We start from the raw sequence: 23,157 nt of genomic DNA on the forward strand, positions 1-23,157 counted from the left end.
AACACAATTCCTGCTAACTATAGGCATGCTGTTACATCACATCTAAACATGCATGTGCTTCTCAATGAGGGTAGAGATAATACCTTCATAGTTGAGGCACACAATGAGTACAAAACTGAAGTTTTTTACTCATGGGTACATTTTCGTGCTGTTGATGCAAATACAAAAATATTTCACACAAACACGGTGGTCAATGTACCACGCCAATACAGATCTTATCAAGCTTTAGTAACACCCTTAACATTTCAGGAACATCCAAATTGGTTCCAAGGTGTCCTACCAATAGGTCTGGGTGGAGAGGAACTCTGCAAAGTGGGCAAAAAATTCTGTCTCACTCGTGGAGTTTTGAAAGTGGCAGAAGTGTATTAGATCACGTCATTTGTGCTGATGTTTTGCGCTGGACGTTTGTCCTGCGCTGAAAAATCTGCACAAATGGCACCACGTGCAGCACAAAAGGGTGTTGCTTCTTTTCTGCTGCTCGAGTAGAGTTTGTACTCGAGCAGCAACTTCCTCAACGTGAACTGAAGATTTCTCAACACGGATGGTAGCAACCATCCTTAACCGCCCGCGCTGAAAAATCTCACTGGGAGGTGGTGAATTTCCTCGCTCGTGCTCACCAACTTAATATTGGCAAGCGCGAATGAGGAAAAAAACTCCATTACGTAGAATTTTCGGAATTTCGCGCTCTAAGTGGAGTGGGAAAAACTCTGCAAACTCTGTGAGCGGAGAGGAGTTAACCACCCACCTCTAACTACCACAAGTTGTAGACAACATTTAGATTGGGTCCCCTGAGCCATCACTGGGCCACATGGCCAGCTGTAGCTGGCTATAGACCATATGCAAAAATGCTAATTGTAGCTGTGGGTGATTTGACCCATTCATATAATAATTTAGTTAGATTATACAAATCTTTATTGCAGTTTGTTATGTGCACCCCAACAGCTGATCCAGTGAGGGTTGGTCAAGCTGTTCAACCACAATTGGCTATGTCTGGAATCAACCAGTAACAATTACTTCTATCATGGGTGAAGTACCCACCAGACTGGGGGACTTTCAGTTCCAGATTGCTCAAAAAACAAAACAGCTTGAAGCAATGTTTCTCTATTAGGGACCCCAAGATAAACATAGAATTCTCACAATGTGCTTGCCACTTGGGATGGTACCATTTATTGATGACTGTCCCACAAGGATAACAGTCTGTATTGTAATTATACCATAACTCAGGGTACACCATTTCATGCTGTTTCACCAGATGATTTAAAACAGATACAACATGAATATTAGGATGCCCTGGCCTTGATCTTGGGGATGAAACTGAGAGGCAATTTTGCCACAATACCCTCAATTATTTCAGAAAATATTAAAAGGGAAGCATCAGCACTGGCAGTTTGCCAAAGCCTTCTGCAGGTTCCACTAATAGATAAGGAGCACAAGTTACCAAAAATTAATGCTGAGACCTATACATCCATAAATCGCGATGATCTAGAGGCCAGACTAAATAATCCACAGATTAAAGGTAATCCTTAGAAGGATTATAAAAGCAAGCATCAGAGCCTTCGAAAAAATGCTGGGATAAATAAATAACAAATAAAGAAAAAAGTAAATCATGGGGAGAATCCCTCGACTGCTGAGCTCTGAAAATTTTTATAATTTACGTAGCTTTAAAATGATACTTTAAAACAACATGACAGATATCAGTAGCCTGATACGTGGCCTCCTTGCTCCTTTCAGGGCTCATCCGACAAGCAGGCTGAGAGATTTGGGCAGTCAGAGCGCAGATGAGAAGAATACGTGAAACCGAAAAAGGACTCATAATGCTCTTCTGAAAAAATTATAAAGAAGGAAGAGAAACTTGCACAACAAAAAAACAAATTGAAAAAGAAGAACGTTGTGGCAATTTTGTCTAAATATGCTGCACATACTAACAACATTACTTCAGAACAGAACATGGGCAGTGACTCTTCTCAACTGCGCTGCAGAGCTCACAAAGGTTCACCAGGATCTTGAAGAGTTTCTGGATGTGAAAGCAAATAAAGAGTACACAGAAGTCGAAAAGCCCTGATCACTAGGTTGTCCCTCCAGATAGAGGTTATAAATTAAATATAGAGACTGATGGGTACATAAACGTACAATTAAAGTTCCTTTCTGGGCAACACTCACACATAGTTATGATATTCTCTTGGCTGAAAAGGTTTGGCTTCCAGAATTTGTTATAACTCTCCCTCAAGTGGAAGATGTAATATACCATCTTTCTTGGTCCTTGTTCCTGAAGAAGTAAAACAAGCCTATTCTGCAGAATGGGCTCTTGCGCAAGCACCTGGGCTATACCACAACCATGGGGACTGGTATAAAAACTCTCCTTATCATGTAATACTCATATGGTCAAGCACGCAAGAGCAACCACAATACCCAATTAAACCTGAAACCAAAGCTCCTGTGAGAGAAATTGTCTCACAAATTAAGGGCCAGGGAGTAATTGAACTCTGTGAATCTCCCCAGAACAACCCCTAGTTTGCAGAACCTAAGCCAGATCATTCTTACGCAATATTCCTAGATTATAGACACTTAAACAGCCACACACACACACATTTGCAATACAAGTACAGCTTTAATGAACAATATTGTCCATAAAAAAATACAAAACAACCCTGGATATTGCCAACATGATTTTTTGCCAGAATATAGCGCCTGAACACAGATCTAACTGCTTTTTCTGTCCTCTACTCATAACACTGTTTTTGTCGGCTCCATCAAGGGTATCAGAACAGTCCTAGACTGTTTTCTGCCCATGTGTCATCAATATTGCACGATATTGACCAAGTTATCAAATGAGAGAATGAGCATGGCACCACACTTTCTTGAAAAATGTGCCCAATTACAACCACCAAAAACCATTAAAAAACTGCAAACCTTGTTAGGATTTTTTAATTTTGGCAGAACATATATCCCAGATTATGCACAACACATAAAAACACTGAACAGTTTAATTCACCCAGATTTTTCCAATAAACATTGAACACCAGAACATACCGATATTTTTAGGTTACTTCAGACTGACATGCTGGCAGCACGACACTTACATACATTGAAGGAAATTGCATCATTGTTGCTACTCTAAGCCTTAGAGGTTGTCACAAATGGCAGTGTTCCAAACACAAACTCCCTACATCCCACATGGATACAATAATCCATGTCCTTGATTGCCACTGATGTAGATTACGTTTGTGATCTTACATCACAAAATCATTAATTTCTCTAATATGGACAAGAATATCCAATGCCCACTAAGATTTTGCCTATTGATCAGTATAGATAAATTATATATAATGCTCAGCCTGATTTAGGCACCAAAAATCATTACTCCGCGGCTTGCACAGCTGTAAATGGAATAATGAGGAATGGAGATTCCACCCTCAATAAACCTTTATGCAGTCCATAGGGGATTGCACTGCACAACTGGCTGAACTCAAAGCTTTCATACTGGCCCTGAAGCATAAGTATCCTGAATTCCCCACTCACAGTGTGTACTTCGTATGGCTTTGTCCAGTCCTTTATTAAAAATGTACATTATCAGTGCCTAACTGGAGTCAGAGATTCAAAAGAGAATACTATAAAGCATAAAGTGCTTTGAGCAAAGGTGGCAAAATTCAAAGACCGTCTTTTATGGGCTCCTGTATTTCATACATTGAGTCACCAGAATGTTGAAGTACACATTGTAGGGAATTCACTGGCTGATGAAGCAGCCAAATCTATAGTCAAGACTGCTACTTTAGCTGCGATTTCTGGGTGAATATGCAATCCCCAAACAAGACCGCAGGCTAGAATTAATTAAAGCTGCACATGACGAGGTTGCATCTGTCCATGTTGGTGTGGGCCCCTACAATCTCTCTGTTACAAAAGCACTGTTAGTGGTACAGTCTGTATAAACAGACAAAGTAGTATGTCCTTCGTTGTGACATTTGGCAACAAATAAAAGATCCAACATCAAACACCCACCGCAGTCACCCATCGTAGCTTCAAATAAACCTCTGCAATGTGTGTAACTAGACAATTGTAGCCCATTAAATTTGGATAGTGCAATTAAAAATATTCTACTTGCTGTAGATTCTTGCTCCAGATTTCTTACAGTGTGGCCACAGTGATGGCCGATGCTCGCACTGTTATTAAAATGTTGCAAGTTTTTTATAGGGACATATGCAGTAGCTGCATTGCACTCAGACCAAACCCCTCCTTTCACCTCTACTGCACAGAGGGACACCATGGGAACTCTGGGTGTGGCTGTGCATTATTCCTCCTCATATCATCCTGAGGGAAATTTGATAGTGGAGAGGAAAGAAACAAAACTTAAAGCAATCCTCAAAAGATAGAATATTAGGTTCAGGTCGCATTTGGATCCACCTCCTTTATGGAGTCCAGAGAGCATTAAATAATCAGCCTAGAAGATCTTTGGGTAACCAGACCCCATATGAAGTCCTGTTTGGCATCAAGATTTATGTCCCAGATCTTTATGGTCCTGGCACAGTGGTGACAGACACACCTTTTGACATCAATGAACGTTTCGCTGTTTTACAAGAACTCTAAGACTCTTGAAATTAGTGTTTTACAATGCATGCTGCCACTGAAGGAGTGATGGAGCAACCAGAATCTACTTTGAGAAAAAAATTGCAGTGAAGAAACAATGTGGCCCATCATACCATGCACCGGGGCCAGTCCTTGGAATTCAGAGTACCACACCTGTGATTTTGTCACCGGTTGCTGGTTGTGAAGACACATGTTTTGATTCGTTTCATCAAGTAAAATTGCATCATGTGGACAATCCTACACAGTAGGCCCAGAGGACTTCTGAGTAGTCTCTACACCCTCTCACTACCATACAGCTAATACCTCTTCAAGCACTAAACAACACCAATATTGCTTCCCCCAAGTTGAGAGGGTGGAGAATGAACTTTTATTGATTTCCAGTCATCACTGCAACCGTAAAAAATATCCCTAATGTAAGTCAAAAGTTTTCTACCACTTCTAACAGCAACAGAGTTGTTCATGATGATGACCAATTTTCTCTCATCTGCTAAAGCTCCTGTCTTCACACAGCCTGGTTCTGGGTACTTTGTCAACATTTACGATTTATCTTCTGATTCTTTTAGCACTAATGAATTTCTCCACTGACTGAAATGCACTTATCTGATCCGCTCATGGTCCTATTTGTTGATTATACTTCCTTTACTTTCTCCCTTCTTGTGGATGATTAGCTTTGTGACTGTTTTCTTTTTGCCTATAAATGGGCATTATCTTCCAGAACGCTCTGTGTGGAACTGGTAGCTGAGGTGTTGAAGTGTGAAGAGACCTTTCCCGTGTGAACATTTCTGCTGTTCCAGTTCCTGATGGAAATGTCTGGGACAAGGCTCCCTCTGATATTTGTGGACCCCAGAGACCATACAAATTTCATATGTTTTCAAAGTTGTGATGGATGATGTGATCACACCAGGTATTGAATGGGATGATTAGGATTTTAAGTCAGTTTCTTCAGTGCTTTCTGAGCTTAAATATTATGCTGCCCTTGAAACTGCACTTGAAAATAAGGATATCTATTTGAACCCTGCCAATTATGATGAAATGTTTTGTTTCCATCAATATGCACACCATAACCTACAAGGAGCTAGCACTCCACATGCAGCTTTTAGCTATACTCAATAGGAGTATTGCCCAACTCCGCCAGTGGATAGTTTGAAAACATATTTAAACTAATTTACATATTTTTTCTGGGCATACTACTTCAGATCCTGTGTGCTATTATTTAAATTAAAGCCTTTAAAGGGAAAGAAAAACATGCTTACCAACACAAAACTAATTTACCCAAATTCTTTTGTTTCCCAAATAGCAGTAAAAGGCTATAAATATTGGAATGAGGTGATTGATTTCAAATCAGTTTGGGGAAAAAAAGCTGGCACGTGCAAGTCACGGATGCCTTTTTTAAAGTGTGTCTAACTCTATTGCAGCTGATTTTCTTTTTAATGACATGGTACAGCAGAACACTTGCCTAGGTCTAGCAAAAATTACAGAAATTAAATTGCCCAGTATTTCCTCCACGTCATGCTTTGACGATTGGCAACTTTCATTAAATTATACTGAAGGACAACTCAATGGTATGGTACAGAATGATACATTCAACTCCACACTTCCCAATGGGCAGTTATTGTGACCTGTGGACACAAATGGTTTCATGCACGTCTTTTAAACTCTTTTCAGGCAGGACCCTCATTTTCAGCCACAGTACACAGGGATTGGTACTACTTACAGAATAGGAAAGTTATGTCAGCAATGGTTGCCACATTCAACATTGTCAGCCATAAAAGAGCATCGCTCTCTCCCCTCTCTGATGACATGAATTTGTAGAATTTCTTGTTAGGTCCTAGGTCACCACTCTCCTATATGCCATTTACAACAAAATAAATATGGAAGTTTTTGCAAATGGAAGCAGCTGCTCATTTAAGGCAAATAGATCTGGCTTATTTTGAAAAAGCATTGGCTGTTCTTAATAATGGAATTAATGCATTGTCCACTCGCATTTACATGTTAAATAACATTTTGCCTTCTGTGATTGGTATCATACAAAATGATATTGTTACAACAAGGGCAAAGTCAATTAAGATCTTTTATGCAGATGAACTGGACATTACAATTTCTGAAATCGAACCACATGCCCTGGAGGCATGTGAGTGCAACAGAGTTGTTCTTGCTTTTTAATTAAACACGTATACAACAAAGAAAAATGCTACATACACAATGCTTAATATAGAAAAGTTAGAAAAACTGCCTTTCACAGTAGCACAAATGCCATCTGCAGTGTGGCTGATAGACAGGGTTATCTCACTGCCTATCTCTACGATTCAGTTCAAATCATGTTTTTGCAAATGGAAGCAGCTGCTCATTTAAGGCAAATAGAGCTGGCTTATTTTGAAAAAGCATTAGCTGTTCTTAATAATGGAATGAATGCATTGTCCACTTGCATGTACATGTTAAATAACATTTTGCCTTCTTTGATTGATATCATACAAAATGATGTTGTTACAACAAGGGCAAAGTCAATTAAGATCTTTTATGCAGTTGAACTGGACATTACAATTTCTGAAATCGAACCATGTGCCCTGGAGGCATGTGAGTGCAACAGAGTTGTTCTTGCTTTTTAATTAAACACGTATACAACAAAGAAAAATGCTACATACGCAATGCTTAATATAGAAAAGTTAGAAAAACTGCCTTTCACAGTAGCACAAATGCCATCTGCAGTGTGGCAGATAGACAGGGTTATCTCACTGCCTATCTCTACGATTCAGTTCAAATCATGTTTGAAGCATTTTTTGTTTGGTATATAAGGCTTTAGGGGAGAGTTTTATTCATGAGATGCAGGAATTACCTTTCAATTCCAAATCTATGAGTGGGGAAATTGAGGATTTCTTAGTAGAAATGAATGCAAAACTTCTCTAAGCCACTCTATGATTTGTAAATAGCTGACCTTGTAGAGTCTGTAATACGTCCTTGGCCAATCATTTATGTTACTTGAAGGGTGTGCCAATTTCCTAATGCTGAATGATCAAGGCTGTTGTGAGATGAGAGCATGTGTCTCTTGTGTGGTTTCTTTTTCTCATATAGTTGACCTGCTGTACAAACCTACTTTTTCATTCCATACATGAGTTTAGGGTAGCTAGTTTATGGCCTATCATTCCTACTATTAATTTTAATTTCAACAATTTGAGCCGGTTGAAAGTACCATTGTTCCAGAAAAACGTGGCGCATACATCGGGCTGTGAAACTTTCGAATTGCAAGTTGCAAGGTCGTCTTCTGAAATACAATCAATGTTAAACACCAACTTTCCTCGACACTTTAGTGAATTTGTGAGTCACATCTTTATTGCGTCCAACACCTCATGCATGGCATACTTTTTTAAAGCAATTGGGTATGGGTTTGTCAGCACTTTCCAGACTGTTTTCAGAGTGATCCCTTCTTTTATACGCTCTTTGTTTTTGAGTGTATTTGGAAGCATACTACTTGTGTTATTCCAAATCTGGGTATTTTAATTCTGTGTTGCTGCTCTGTCGTGGATGTCCCATGTCGAAGCCTAATGGCGGTGGAACTACCACATGTCCAGCATTGTTGTGAACACATGATACAGCACTTTTCAACAAGCTGTGTCATGTGACTGACAATTTTTGCGTGTCAATGGGGAGGGGGCGGGGTGAATGGGAAATATTGTTCTGCCTCCTGCAGTCCTTGATAGTCTATGGTCATAGCCCTAGAATGCTTAAGTTACCATGAGTTATATGATCTGTTGCATGGGAAAATGGACGGACAAGACCGTTCCACTCCCCGAACACTGTTTGCTATTATGCGCAAGGCCTGTAATGAGACCCATGAGTACCACACATGACGGGACGCAGGGCTGTTGGGAAATGTAGTCCTGCCTCCCATGTGCTATGTTTGTATTTCGGCATCCGCACGGGACGATGTATTGACATCCTGTGTTTCTAAAATCAATGTTAATGATATGCAACATGACATTGGATTTTAGTCATTAGGTCATCTGTCATATGTCATTCTTCCCGTGGTACACTAAAGTGCAGGTGGAAAATTAGGATAGCAACCTATATGTCTGACCATAAGTACCATTTAAGTATATATTGGGAGATGTGCTTTGGATATCTTTTGCTTTAGTATGTTAAATGTGTGAATCATCATTTCTTTTGTAAGCATTCTTATAAAAATAAATGCCACCCAGTGTGTACCCTGTTGATAAAAGACAATGATGTGGGTTGGACTAAAAAAAACATGAGGCATTTTAATAAGGACAAGGCATTAGGCTGTATAAGAGGTACAGAAAATTCAGGTACTTTACGGGGACTGTGCTATTATAAGATGTTCCACCATGGGAAGTCATTGTTCAGTCCTCGTTGACAATTTATAGATCCAACGTTGTTCATTCTCAAACGAGGTTTTCTCCCAATGTCTGTTTTCTGTGGTTTTCTGTTGTGACCTGTTCTAGGATTACGCATTTGAGGGTTTTAAGTGAGTGTCTTGTGTTTATGTAGTGTTCGACCATTTTTGTTTTGTTGCGTCTGCAGTGAATATTGCTCCTGTGTTCTCATTTACTTTTACTGATTTTTCTGGTTGTTATTCCTGTGTATTTGAGACTGTGCAGTCAGGTTATCACGTATATTACCTGTTTCATATTACAATTTGTATGTTTTCTCAATTGCCATGGAGAATGCAGACCCAGATCTATTTCTTTTGTTGATGCTGTTAAATGGCAGACACTTTACTTGCTGGTAGGCCTATGTCATTGTGTATGGTGTTTATTGTTTTTATTGTCTGCTTGGGTCACTTATGTACCAGTGTGTTTCTATGACTCCTGGCTCTTTTGTGTGAGAACAGGTAGTCCTATTGTTTAGTCCTGTATTTAAGCTATGCTAATTGCATTTAACAATTTTCTTTAAATTTTTTGCGTTGCTGTCATATGTTGCTAAGCACACTAGTGGGGGTTCTGTATTCTCTTTTACTGGGGTGTCAAGGAATGCCTCATAATTTCGGATTCTGGCCCTTTTCTTCATTTTCTGGATACTAATGCTCTTAGATAGTTTGTCAGCTATGTTTTCAGCCTGCTGTTTGAAGTCCTTGATATGACTACAGTTATGATGTAGACTGAGGAATTTTCCATACAGGAGGTTCTACCAGATTGGACAGCGGTGAAAGCTGCCAAAACTGAGGAGACTATTCTTATCAGTGGGTTTATGGTACGTGCCTGTTTGTAGTTTGGCCGTTTCAGGGAATATTTCTATGTCCAGAAAAGTCAGCAATTTCTTACCTATAGTATGAGTAAAGCTCAGCTTTCTGTCCTGACTACTAAGCCATGTAATGAAATTCAGGGCAGTGTGAGTGTCTCCCCACCACATCAACAGGATTTTGCCAATGTAACGTTTACATGTGGAAATGTGTTGACAATGTGGGCTGTTTTCCTGTAGGATGTGTTTCCTCCTTAGTTGTATGCATATAACCCTGCTACACTCGGTGCAAAGGCACTGCCCATTGATATCTAATGGATTTGAAGAAAGTGGGTTCCTATGAATTCAAATATATTTTTGGTCAGGGCTAGGCAGGCACATTCCAGTTGTGTGTTGTGTATGTCCATTCTACATTCTCCAGGGCTTCTTTTATGACCATTAAGGTATCCTATTGCGGCAGACTGGTGCACAGGCTTTCCACATCAAGGCTCATTAGTGAGTCCTGTTGTCTGTCAAATTAAAGGTCTTTTATGTGGACCAACAGGTCTTTGGTATCCCTTATATAAGTTTCAGTTTCTTGTAGTATCAGTTTAAGGAACAAAATCACAGAACTGTGACAGAGGATCCAAAAGAGAACCTATGCCTTACACAAGTGGCCTTCCAGGAGGTGGGTCACAGCTTTTGTGAATTTTAGGGAGAGTTTAAAAATATGGCATTATAGGATTGGTACTCTTTAGAAAGTCTCTTTCTAGTTTGCTGACCCACCATTCACATTCACCATCTTACACAATGGAGTTGATCTCTACTCTGGATGTCGGGTGGGATCTGTGTCTAGTACTTTATAGATTTTCTCAACTGCTAATAGCCTCAGACATTGTGTTCTGTATGCATTAGTGGACTGCAGTACAATACCTATGCTGTTGTCGGCAGGTTTGATAATGATGCTGGAGTCAAGTTCTAACTCCTTGAGGGCCTCCCTTTTTGTCTTACTTAGATTTTTTTTTAGTGTAAATGTCAAGGTTCTCCACTTCAGTATACATTGCTTGTTTTCAATGTTAGCAACTCTGTTGCAGTAACGTTTGTAGGTGGATTAAATGTGGACTTCTTTCGTAAGCTTGTGGTTGATTTTTCTGGTGTTAGATTTTGCCTGCAACCATAATTTGCAGAAAAAGCAGCTAATTCACAGTGCAGATTAAATCTGTCAAAAATTAGGGCAGGGACAGACCCTAAGGCTTTATTGAGTTCCTTTCACTGTGGGTCTGTGAGGATTTTGTCCGTGAGGTTGGTCACTAGATTGTTGCAGAGCTGGGTTCTGGTTTTGCATTAGACATGCTCCTGGTGTGTACTTTTGTGTCTATCTCCCACTGCACTAACTTTTCTCTTTTTTTCTGCCTCTGTAACCCTGTCCCCTGGATAAAAAAGGCAAATGTTGGTTTTGTGGGAAACCGGGTGGGATCACTGGGTTGTTGACCCTGTGGGGAAAAAATGGCTGGTGATATTGTGGAGAAATTGTGTGGCAGGTAAGCAATTCTTAAAACCCTGCCAAGTTTGAGCCCAAGGACTTCTCCTGTTTCTCACCCTTGTTCTCCATTAAATGTGCACTGTCACTACCCATGTCTCTGAGTCTGTGGACTTATCATCCAAGGAGTTTGTTTCTGGAAGGTCTGGGTTGGTATCTGTTGGTGCTTTGTACTCTGATGTAGAGTAACAGTATACTTTGCAGAATGCAAATTTTTTAACGTCCTTCTGAAGTTTGGATGGTTTCTGCTAGTCTCTTGGCTATCTTTATAATTAGATTAAGTCAGTCCCTGGTGCAGTGCCAGGCTATTTCAACCCATTCCTTCCTAAAAGTAGCGTCTACAAGAAAAATTCAGGACGTTTGCTACAGTTACCCTCTCGGTCTGCATTTGCTATAAATATTCAGTCATTATTACACCATAAAGTGTCACTCTGATACTGTTTCTCTCCATTTCAGTCAAAGAGTCCCAATTTTTGGTTTGTGTATTGTGTGTGCAACATTTAGGGGGCAGTGAGAAACTTAGAAAGGGGAACCCTCAGCTCTCGAATATCAATAACTAGCTACACAAGAGAAGGTTAACATTAACCGTCATGGTTCTTTGACTATATAGAATCAATTTGTGAGGTCTTAACATATGTTAAGATCAATGTAGGATCCACACACAGGTAAATTAGTAGGATCCTGGCATGTCCTAAAATATCAGTAGGATCCTTACCCACAAGTACCACCTGTGACATGCTTCGTCACTGGATCTTCACACACTACACCTAGTGTAAGTGGGTGGGCTCAGCAGAGCTTGTGAATGGAGCTTTTACCTAAGAATGAGGGATTTTCGGTGTGGATTAAAATTGTCTTCCGGATCCTAATTCTGTTTTATTATTAAGGTGCTTTGACAGAATTAAAAACAGAAAGATGTTTTCAGGTGTAATGACCCGTAACAGCCATGGGTTGATATGTTTCAACCTTCTATCTGCCACTCAGGGTCAGCAGGCTTTCTTCAGAACCTTAGTGACCTTCTCACTAAATTGCTTCCCTCGCCACATAGCCCCGCTGGGTAGCTGTTGCCCCCTGATCGTTTCAGGTCCTCAATTCAAGGTTCTCCTCCATCTGCAGTCACCCGCCTGTGCCTCATCCCTGGTGTTCTAGTGGGGAGCATCTACGCTCTGCTGCTGCTCTCTGCCCTCTGTCTTTTCTGCTTTCTGCCTTTTTGCTCCTTTGCTCTCATTACTACCCTTTCATCTATTACTGCTTTCTTTTATTTGATCTAATTACTCCACTTTGTTTGTGCCTGTTTTTCTCTCCATGCCCCTGCTGCTGTTTGTCCCCTGTATCCCCGCCCCCATACACCACTGCTTTCCCACTTCCCTCCAAGCTGTCCAGCCCTCCCTAGCACTACTTAATGGTGGCTGCTGCACATTGAGAGAGTGATCTTACTGACTTTGTCAGTAAATTGCTTCCCTCACTGCAGAGCTCCGCTTGGTAGCTGTTGGCCCTTACCCTTTCCTTAATTCCTTAGTTCGAAGCCTTCCTCCACCCGCAGGCACCTGCCTGTGCCTCATCTCTGGTGTTCCAGTAGGAGCATCTCCACTCTCTGCCCTCTGTCTCTTCTTATTTCTGCTCCTTTTTCCATCTTTTCATCTATTGCCACTTTCTTTCATTTCATCTAATTTCTCCTTTTTTTGCACCTGTTTTTCTCTTTGTGCCCTTGCCACTGCTCGTCCACCGCAGCCCTGGCCCCTTCCAGTGTTGCTTTCCCGCTTTCCACCTCCCAGCTGTCCAGCCCTCCCCAACATTCCTTAATGGCGGTGTTAGACTTGGCATGGTCTCCTCTAACTTTTTGCCTCTACTTCCCTGGTTGTTTCTGTGCACTGGAATCTGTTTTTACTGTTTTGTTTGCTCTGGATACTTTACCACTGCTGACCAGTGTTAAAGTGTAAGTGTACCCTGTATAAATTGTATGAGCACATTGGCTTATCCATGATTGGCATATTTGATTTACTAGTAAGTCCCTAGTAAAGTGCACAAGAGGTGCCCATGTCCCGTAAATCAAATGCTACTGGTGGACCTTCAACACTGGCTGTTCCGCCCACATTAGTAGCCCTTTAAACCCGGCTCAAACCTGCCATTGCAGTGTCTGGGAGGTCACCTCTAATCTGCCAATTCGACCTGGCAAGTGTACCCACTTGCCAGGCCTAAACCACACCTTTTTATACATGTACGGCACCCCTAATGTAGGCCCTAGGTAGCTCCATGGGCGGGGTGCAGTGTGTGTTAAAGGTGGGACATGTGTTTGAAAGTACCATCTTGCCTGGCATGTTACCCCCATTTTTACTGTATATATGTTTGTTTTTGTCTGTGTCACTGGGATCCTGCTAGCCAGGACCCCAGTGCTCCTAAAGTGTGCCCTGTATGTGTTCCCTGTGTGGTGCCTAACTGTATCACTGAGGCTCTGCTAACCAGAACCTCAGTGTTTATGCTCTCTCTGCTTTTAAAATTGTCACTGAAGGCTAGTGACTAATTTTACCAATTCTGATTGGTACACTGGAACACCCTTATAATTCCCTAGTATATGGTACCTAAGTACCCAGGGTATTGGGGTTCCAGGAGATCCCTATGGGCTGCAGCATTTCTTTTGCCACCCATAGGGAGCTCAGACAATTCTTACATAGGACTGTCACTGCAGCCTGAGTGAAATAACGTCCATGTTTTTTCACAGCCATTTTACACTGCACTTAAGTAACTTATAAGTCACCTATATATCTAACCCTCACTTAGTTAAGGTTAGGTGCAAAGTTACTTAGTGTGAGGTCATCCTGGCACTGGCCAAGGTGCCCCCACATCGTTCAGGGCAATTTCCCCAGACTTTGTGAGCGCGGGGACACCATTACAAGCGTGCACTACATATAGGTCAATCCCTTTATGTAGCGTCACAATTGTAACTTCGAACATAGCCATGTAACATGTCTAGGATCATGGAATTGTCCCCCCAATACCATTCTGGTATTGGGGGGACAATTCTATGCATCCCCGGGTCTCCAGCATAGAGCCTGGGTACTGCCAAACTAACTTTCCGGGGTTTTCTCTGCAGCTACCGCTGCTGCAAACCCTCAGACAGGTTTCTGCTGCCCTGAGGCCTGGGCAGCCCAGTCCCAGGAAGGCAGAACAAAGGATTTCCTCTGAGAGAGGGTGTTACACCCTCTCCCTTTGGAAACAAGTGTGAAGGGCCTGAGAGGAGAAGCCTCTCCTGGCCTCTGGAAATGCTTTGAAGGGCACAGATGGTGCCCTCCTTGCATAAGCCAGTCTATACCAGTTCAGGAATCCCCCCAGCCCTGTTCTGGTGTGAAACTGGACAAAGGAAAGGGGAGTGACCGCTACCCTGACCAGCGCCTCCCAGGGGAGGTGCCCAGAGCTCCTCTAGTGTGTGCTAGACCTCTGCCATCTTGGATGCAGAGGTGTGAGGGCACAATGGACACCTCTGAGTAGCCAGTTCCAGCAGGTGAGGTTAGAGACCCCTCCTGATAGGTGCTTACCTTTCTCTGTAGCCAATCCTCCTCTGAGGGCTATTTAGGGTCTCTCCTGTGGGTATCTCACCAGATAACGAATGCAAGAGCTCACCAGAGCTCCTCTGCACTTCTCTCTTCGACTTCTGCCAAGGATCGACCGCTGACTGCCCCAGGACGCCTGCAAAACCGCAACGAAGTAGCAAGAAGATTACCAGCAACGTTGTAGCGCCTCATCCTGCCGGCTCTCTCAACTGTTTCCTGGTGGTGCATGCTCTGAGGGCTGTCTGCCTTCACCCTGCACTGGAAGCCAAGAAGAAATCTCCCGTGGGTCGACGGAATCTTCCCCCTGACAACACAGGCACCAAACTTCTGCATCACCAGTCCTCTGGGTCCCCTCTCATCTTGACGAGCGTGGTCCCTGGAACACAGGAGCTGGATCCAAGTGTGCCTGACAGTCCAGTGGCCCTTCTGTCCAAATTTGGTGAAGGTAAGTCCTTGCCTCCCCACGCCAGACAGTAATCCTGTGTACTGCATGAACTGCAGCTGCTAGGGCTTCGTTCCACTTTTGCAAGACTTCCTTTGTGCACATCCTAGCCCAGGTCCCCAGCACTTCCTCCTGCATTGCCCAACTCACTGAGTTGGACTCCGACTCCGTGGGACCCTCTTTTGTTGTGCTGAGTCAACTGTTGTGCTCAGATCTTCTGAATGCCTGTTCAGGTGCTTCAGTGGGTGCTGCCTGCTTATGTATGGGCTCTCTGTGTTGTTGAGCACCCCCTCTGTCTCCTCCTCCAATGGGCAACCTCCTGGTCCTTCCTGGGCCCTGGCAGCACCCAAAACCTTCAACTGCGACTCTTGCAGCTAGCAAAGCATTTTTGCGATCTTTCTACATGGATACAACTCTGCATCCTCCAGCACACTGTGGGACATCTTCTGACCAAAGGAGAACTTCCTGGTACCTTCCGTTGTTGCAGAATCTCCGGCTTCTTCCACCCAGAGGCAACCCTTTTGCACCTTCATCCGGGGTTTAGTGAGCTCCTGCGCCCCCTGGACTCTTGCGTGACTCTTGGACTTGGTTCCCTTCCTCTACAGGTCATCAGGTCCAGGAATCCATCTTCAGTGCTTTGCAGTCAGTTGTTGTCCTTGCAGAATCCCCTATCTCGACTTTACTGTCTTTTTGGGGTAGTAGGGTAACTTTACTCCTTCTTTTCAGGGTCTTGGGGTGGGGTATCTTGGACTCCCTTAGTGTTTTCTTACACTCCCAGTGACCCTCTACACACTACACTAGGCCTGGGTCCATTTGTGATTCGCATTCCACTTTTGGAGTATATGGTTTGTGTTGCCCATAGGCTTATTGTCTTCTATTGCATTCTATTGTGTCCTACAGTGTTTGCACTACTTTTCTATCTGTTTACTTACCTAATTTTGGTTTGTGGGTATATTTTGTGTATATTACTTACCTCCAAAGGGAGTATATCCTCTGAGATACTGTTGGCATATTGTCACTAAAATAAAGTACCTTTATTTTTAGTAACTCTGAGTATTGTGTTTTCTTATGATAAAGTGCTAAGTGGTATAGTGGGAGCTTTGCATGTCTCCTAGTTCAGCCTAAGCTGCTCTGCTATAGCTGCCTCTATCAGCCTAAGCTGCTAAAACACTTCTAATCTACTAATAAGGAATAACTGGACCTGGCACAAGGTGTAAGTACCACCAGGTACCCACTATAAGCCAGGCCAGCGTCCTAGAACATATACTTATGTGTTTTACATGTCTTGACAGTGCAATACTGACAAATTTGTTTTTCGCTGTTGAATAGTCTATCTCTCTGATTGGTTAATATGGGGGCTGCCTTTAAATATGATTAAATGGAAATTCCCTTTGGGAGCAGATAGACATAGGGAGTTTGGTGTCTCTGAACTCACAATTTAAAAATACATATTTTAGTGAAGTTGGTTTTTAGATTGTGTGCTTGAAAATGCCACTTTTAAAAAGTAGCCATTTTCTTGCTTAAACCATTCTATGACTCTCCTTGTTTGTGAATTCCCTGTCTGGATCAGTTTGACAGTTGGGCTGTTTGCACCTCTCCTCTAGTCAGTGACACAAAGGGAGCTGGGGTGTAGCCTGCATATCCTGATGGGCCATCTGGGCTGAGGGGACGGGAGGAGTGGTTACTTACACACACTGCCCTCACACAATGCAGTCTCCAACCCCCTGGTGTGTGTCTGGGGCCTGGCCTGGGGAAGCCAGGATCTTGAAAACAACAGAGACTTTTCTTTGAAGTAGGCCTACTTTAAAAGCAGAAAGAGGTATAAGAAGAACACCCAAAACCCCTGAAAATCAGATTACTTCTGGAACCACAAGGAATCTTTGCCAAGGAGAAGAGTTGGAAGCTGGAGGAGGAGTACTGCCCCTTTCAATGTGACTGTGCTTTGCTGAGTTGTCCTGCATGCACCACCCGCATTGTGGCTGAAAAACAACACGCCGCCGGCCTTGCGGCTAACATCGATGCTCCACCTGCATCGCTGCTGGAAGATGGATGTGACGCGGCTGGAGAAACAACGTGCAACACCCGCACCAGCTGCTGGTAATGATGCAAGCCCCCACGCAGCACGGTTTCTGGACACTGTGCGACCGGATTTCAACGCAACATCGCTGGGTGCAAAAAATCAATGCAAAGTCTGTCCGGACCTGAGGTGCTCGTCCGGATCGATGCATCATTCTCTTGCGGGAGAGAAGAAACGATGCACACCGACCCAACCGGAGAAGGAACGATGCATGTTCTCACTTGCAGGAGAGAAATTGATGCATCGCTGGCCTTTTTCGACGCACAGTCGCCCATGCAGCTTTATTTTGATGCTACCCAGGTACTTTTGTGTGCTAACAACATTCTCACTGTTTTCTAAAAGATTTAAAACTCTTTTTGCTTTTTAAATTCATAACTTGATTTGTGTATGTTGGATTTTTGTCTTTTTGGTCTTGTTTTGTTTAGATAAATATCACCTATTTTTCTAAACCTGTGTTGTGTCATTTTGTAGTGTTTTCACTGAGTTACTGTGTGTGTTGGTAAAAAAATACTTTACACAATGCTTCTGAAGTAAAGCCTGCCTGCTCGTGCCGAGCTACCAAGGGGGTGAGTCGGTGGTAGCTGAGGGTGAATCATCTTTATCCTGACTAGAGTGAGGGTCCTTGCTTGGACAGGGGGTAACCTGACTGCCAACCAAAGACCCCAATTCTAACATTAACGGGCAGCCACTGTGCGTCCGTGCAGAGGCTGCACCAAGGGCAAGACCGTCTGTCTCTGTCCATGCCTGGATTGCGTACAGCACCACAAACCCTGGTTCTCGACCCACCCAACAGAACAACGCCAGCACCCTCCACGCACTCAACCCCGGATGGGCCACCGCCTGCCACCTCACATCTCTGAAGAACACCCAAGGGTTTGTCCACCTGCTGCAACTGTGCCTTCTCATCCTGCCGCACAGCAGACCCACTGACTGCAAGACCTTCAAGAACCTGACCCGACCACCTCAGGTGCATCCTACTCAACACCTGCTCGCTCAAAAGGCATGCTGTGGAAATCTGGGACCTGCTCGACTCCATGTTCCCCGACATTGCCTTCTTTACGGAAACCTGGTTGAACTCCACCTCAACCCCGGACATTGCAACCACCATCGCTGACGGCTACAAAATCATCCACAAGGACCGCATCAACCAAGTAGGGGGAAGCATTGCCATCGTACACAAAAACACCCTCTGCTTTATAATCAGCTCTGACGACCCCTCATCTGACATGGAACACCTCTACTTCCAAATCCAGACCAACCCAAACACCTCCCACTGTGGCACACTCATCTGCACACCCCCTGGCCCCACCCCTTTCAGCGAAGCCATAGTCGACTTCATCATTCACCATGCTCTTGCCTCAATGGACTACATCCTCCTCTGTGGCCTCAGCTACCACCTGAATAACGTTGATGACCACAACACCTCTTCCCTACTGGAGAACCTTGCCACCATCGGACTCAAACAACTGGTCACAACTCCTACATGACCGTGAGCCACACCTCTGAGATACATTGGATGGACCAATAGTGCGTCCGCTTCTCCTTTACAGAACCCACCATACACCACCACGCCCACCACGGTCCTCGCAGAAGCTGGAACATGGTCACTGAAGACCAACTCACCACCTCCCTCAGAAAAACCCTTTCACCGACATCCATGGATGCCAACACCTCAGCAAGCAACCTCCACCACTGGATATCCGACAGCACCAACACACTGGCTCCCCTCAGGAAACCCTCAGACAAGCAGCCTGCAAAGAAAGCAAACTGGATATCCCCTCCCCTCCAAGAGACCAAGCACACCTGCAGACATCTTGAGAAATGATGGAGGAACAAGACCCTGGCAGCCCACACAGCTTTCCAAACCACAGTCACCGCACACCACCACCGCATCAGAACACAAGGAGAACAACAAAGAAAGCAGCCATACAGGTACGTATCAACACCAACGCACACAACAGCACAGAACTCCTCGCTGTAGTTAAAGAATTCGCAAAACCCAACATAGAGACAGCAGACATTCCTCCCTCTCAAAGCCTCTGCAACAACCTCCCCACCTTCTTCCACCACAATATCAAAGAGATCTACAACAGCTTCGTAACCTAAGCCCCACCCACCCTACCTGCAACCATTGCACCCATCGACTCCAGACCCCAGCAGATCTTATCCAACTGGACCACCCTCAACCCTGAAGACACCCTCAGGATCGTGAAAAGCACCCATGTGGACCCAGGCCCTAACCACATCATTAACAGAGCTGGCACCGCCATCGCACCTGAACTCTGCCACACCTCAACTGCTCCACCGAGTATGCAACCTTCCCGGAAGACTGGAGGCATGTAGAAATCAACCCCTGCTGAAGGAACCCTCTGTCGACCTGACGGACCTCTAGAACTACAGACCCATCTTGCTGCTCCCCTTCCCAGCCAAGTCATCAAGAAAGCTATCAACACTCAACTATCCGAATTCATCTAAGCAAACCACATCCAGGACCTCTCCCAATCAGGCTTCAGAAGCAACCACAGCACCTAGATTACTCTCCTCACCACTACACATAACATCCACACCCTCCTCATCCTCTTGGACCTCTCACCTGCCTTCAACACCGTCTCTGACCACACCCTCTGCCGAAGAGTCCATGACGCTGGCATTCGCAACAAAGCCCTAGAATGGATCCTCACCGGCAGAACACAGAGAGTTAGACTGCCACTGTTCAACTCAGAACCCACAGAAGTCAGCTGCAGAGTGCCTCAAGGATCCTCCCTGAGCCCCACCCTCTTCAACGTCTAAATGGCCCCACTTGCTGCTATCGTGAAAAGCCACGGACTCAACATCATCTTCTACACTGATTACATCGAGGTGATTCTCTCCCTCACGGACGAACCCACAACCGCCAAGAACAACTTCCACTATGGGATGAAGGCAGTTCCCACCCAGATAAAGGATAGCTGTCTCAAGCTTAACTCAAACAAGACTGAAGCCCTCATCCTGGGCTCCACCCCTCTGCCTAGGACAACTGTTGGTGGCCCACAGCACTCAGAGCCCCCCCACACTCACGGACCATGCATGAAACCTCAGCATCATCCTGGACTCCTAGCTCTCAATGAGCCCCCTAATCAATACTGTTTTGTTCGCCTGCTTCCATATGCTCCACCTGCTTCGAAAGATCTTCAAGTGGATCCCCACCAAATCCAGAAAAATGGTCACCCATGCACTCGTCAGCAGCAGACTCAATTGCAGCAATGCACTCTATGCCCGCATCACCCAGAAATTCCTAATGAAACTACAGAACATCCAGAACACCACTGCCAGACTTATCTTGAACATCCCACGCCACAGCTACATCACTGACCACCTGAGAAACCTCCACTGGTTCCCTATCAACAAGAGAATTACCTTTAAGCTCCTCATGCATGCCTACAAAGCCCTCCACAATGCCGGACCTTCATACCTCAACCACCTCCCCTCCTTCAACACTCCCACCAGACATCTCTGCTCCACCCAACTGGCCCTGGCCACCATCCCATGGATCAACAAGACCATGGTTGGAGGAAGATCCTTCTCCTACCTCACTGTGAAGACCTAGAACTCCCTGATTCTGCATCGTAGGCAATTACAATCTCTGTTGCAATTCAGAAAGAACCACGTGACCTGGCTCTTCAATAATCCACAGATCCATGTCCCCCCTCTCAGAGCCTTGAGACTCTCACAGGTAAGTAGTCACGCTCTATAACAACCCTGACTGATTGACTAAAACTTTGTTTAATCCCTGCACTTTGTAGTTGGTATTACCAGCACTTTAGCAAATAGTTAACAGACAACATGAAGTATGTATGTAACATACAGACCATAATGGAGCTTATCCTCTTTATAGTCTCTAAATAGGGACAAGGAAGATACAGTTAGATACCGTCACAGGGGTTTGATCTCGCCCCTTTTCATAGTATTACAACATGCCCATTGAACAACATGCTTTGGTGGGCATCCAGGGGCTAGAACAAACCCTTGTGAAGGTATCTAACTGTATCTTCCTTGAATAGTAAGGGAAGTACTGTATCTTTCAGACGAAAAATACCCTTTGCTTTTTCCAAAAAAGTAGAGGTGCAGTGAACAGTCTTGGAGGGATGATATTTTTTCTTAGTTACGATATCATATTTTATTTTGCAAGATTTTATGAAGACAATGTAGCTGGTTTAGAGTTGTGTGGTTAGTGTAAAACTAAACAATTGTGGATGGACCTGGTATGTTCTCATTTACCTGGTTAACTGAGCTAGAAGTAGAAGCAATAATTAATGCCAGAACACATTTTCTAATGGGCGTGCTGGGACCTGATGATACAACAGTCTCCAAATGGCTGAGTATCTAAATGTCTATCTGTACCACCAGTGCACTGCTCTGATGGACCACATCAGTGCCAGCACCAACAGAAACAAAGTAATGTTCTCCTTTGTGAAGTATTTCATCTCACCAATGGACCCCTCAAATGTAATCGCCCCCTGCAGATCTCTGCAACAATTTCTCTCAATTCTTCAGCAACAAATTAAACACCATTTGTAGCTACCTATACCCACAACCACACCCAAAAAACATCACCAAACTCTTCCCTGTCCTTTGCAAAAAACAGTGCTAACCACATGGCGCATCCTCTCCCAAGAAACTGAATCCACCATAAAGTCCATCAACTCAAGGGTTCAATCGGACTATATAACACCGGCCTAGCATACCTCGAAAATCACATCTGCTTTCTCAAACCTTTCTGGCAGCTCCACCTGTCTGGACTTCTACTTGTACATATCCCACGCATAGGGACAACCAGGCCAGGAGGTCGAGCCTTCCCCCACAAAACTGCAAAAGCATGGAACGACTAGCAGCCACACGTATGAGCTTCATCCTCACTTCCTAAATTCTGCAAGAAGGTCTGGCTTTTCAAGAAGTCCGACTAGGCCTTAGGCTTGGCTTGACTGGGTAATAATGTGTTCCTTAACCCTGCATAACATAACATAACAGTGATTAAAAGTTATCACACAGATATTCTTTCAATCGATTTGGAGCTCCATCAAAAGACTAGTACAATACGTTAGCACTTGTCCACAAAAGGTGCAATCTACACATCCTTTAAACTCCATTGTGTAGTTTGCTGCCCCTGAAAGCGAGAGGGCAGAAAAATGTTCAGCATCCTGGCATCCCCAATCTTAGGTGTGAGAACAAATACAAGAAGTGAGTTTCAAAACACTTGACAGGAAGTGTGAATGTGTGTTTAATGGATTCTCTATGAGAGCACACCACAGTGAATCACTTTAAAGGGCTCTGCAATGTTAGGACCAGGCACATTAGCAATAAAATGCCCACCACATTGCAGTAATGCGCTGCTCCTGACCCAACACGGCTCTGACACTGCATGTTCTCAGTATGGTGAATAAAAACACAGGACATCAAATCACATCAATTAGAAAACATATATGTTATTGAAGATGCATTATATCTGTAATGGAGAAGACAGTCTCTCTAGTCACGACTAAAATGTACAATTAAAAATTCATACCATAACAAATGGAAAAAAAGTTGGCATCAAAGAATAAAAAATAATGGGGAATAAACAAAACAGTGTCTTCAGTTCAAAGAAATACGTTCTTGAGGGACAAACAATATTCAGCCATGGAAAGGAGAGTCCACAACATCAAAGGACAAACTGAGAAAAAATAGAACTCACAATTAGAGTATAAAGTGGGCACAGCAAGGGCTACGTTAAGACACAGACTGCCAGGCCTATTTTCCCACCTTAGTGGAAAATGGTTGTTTT

The sequence above is a fragment of the Pleurodeles waltl genome, chromosome 5, assembly GCF_031143425.1.
Source record: "Pleurodeles waltl isolate 20211129_DDA chromosome 5, aPleWal1.hap1.20221129, whole genome shotgun sequence".
NCBI lineage: Eukaryota > Metazoa > Chordata > Amphibia > Caudata > Salamandridae > Pleurodeles > Pleurodeles waltl.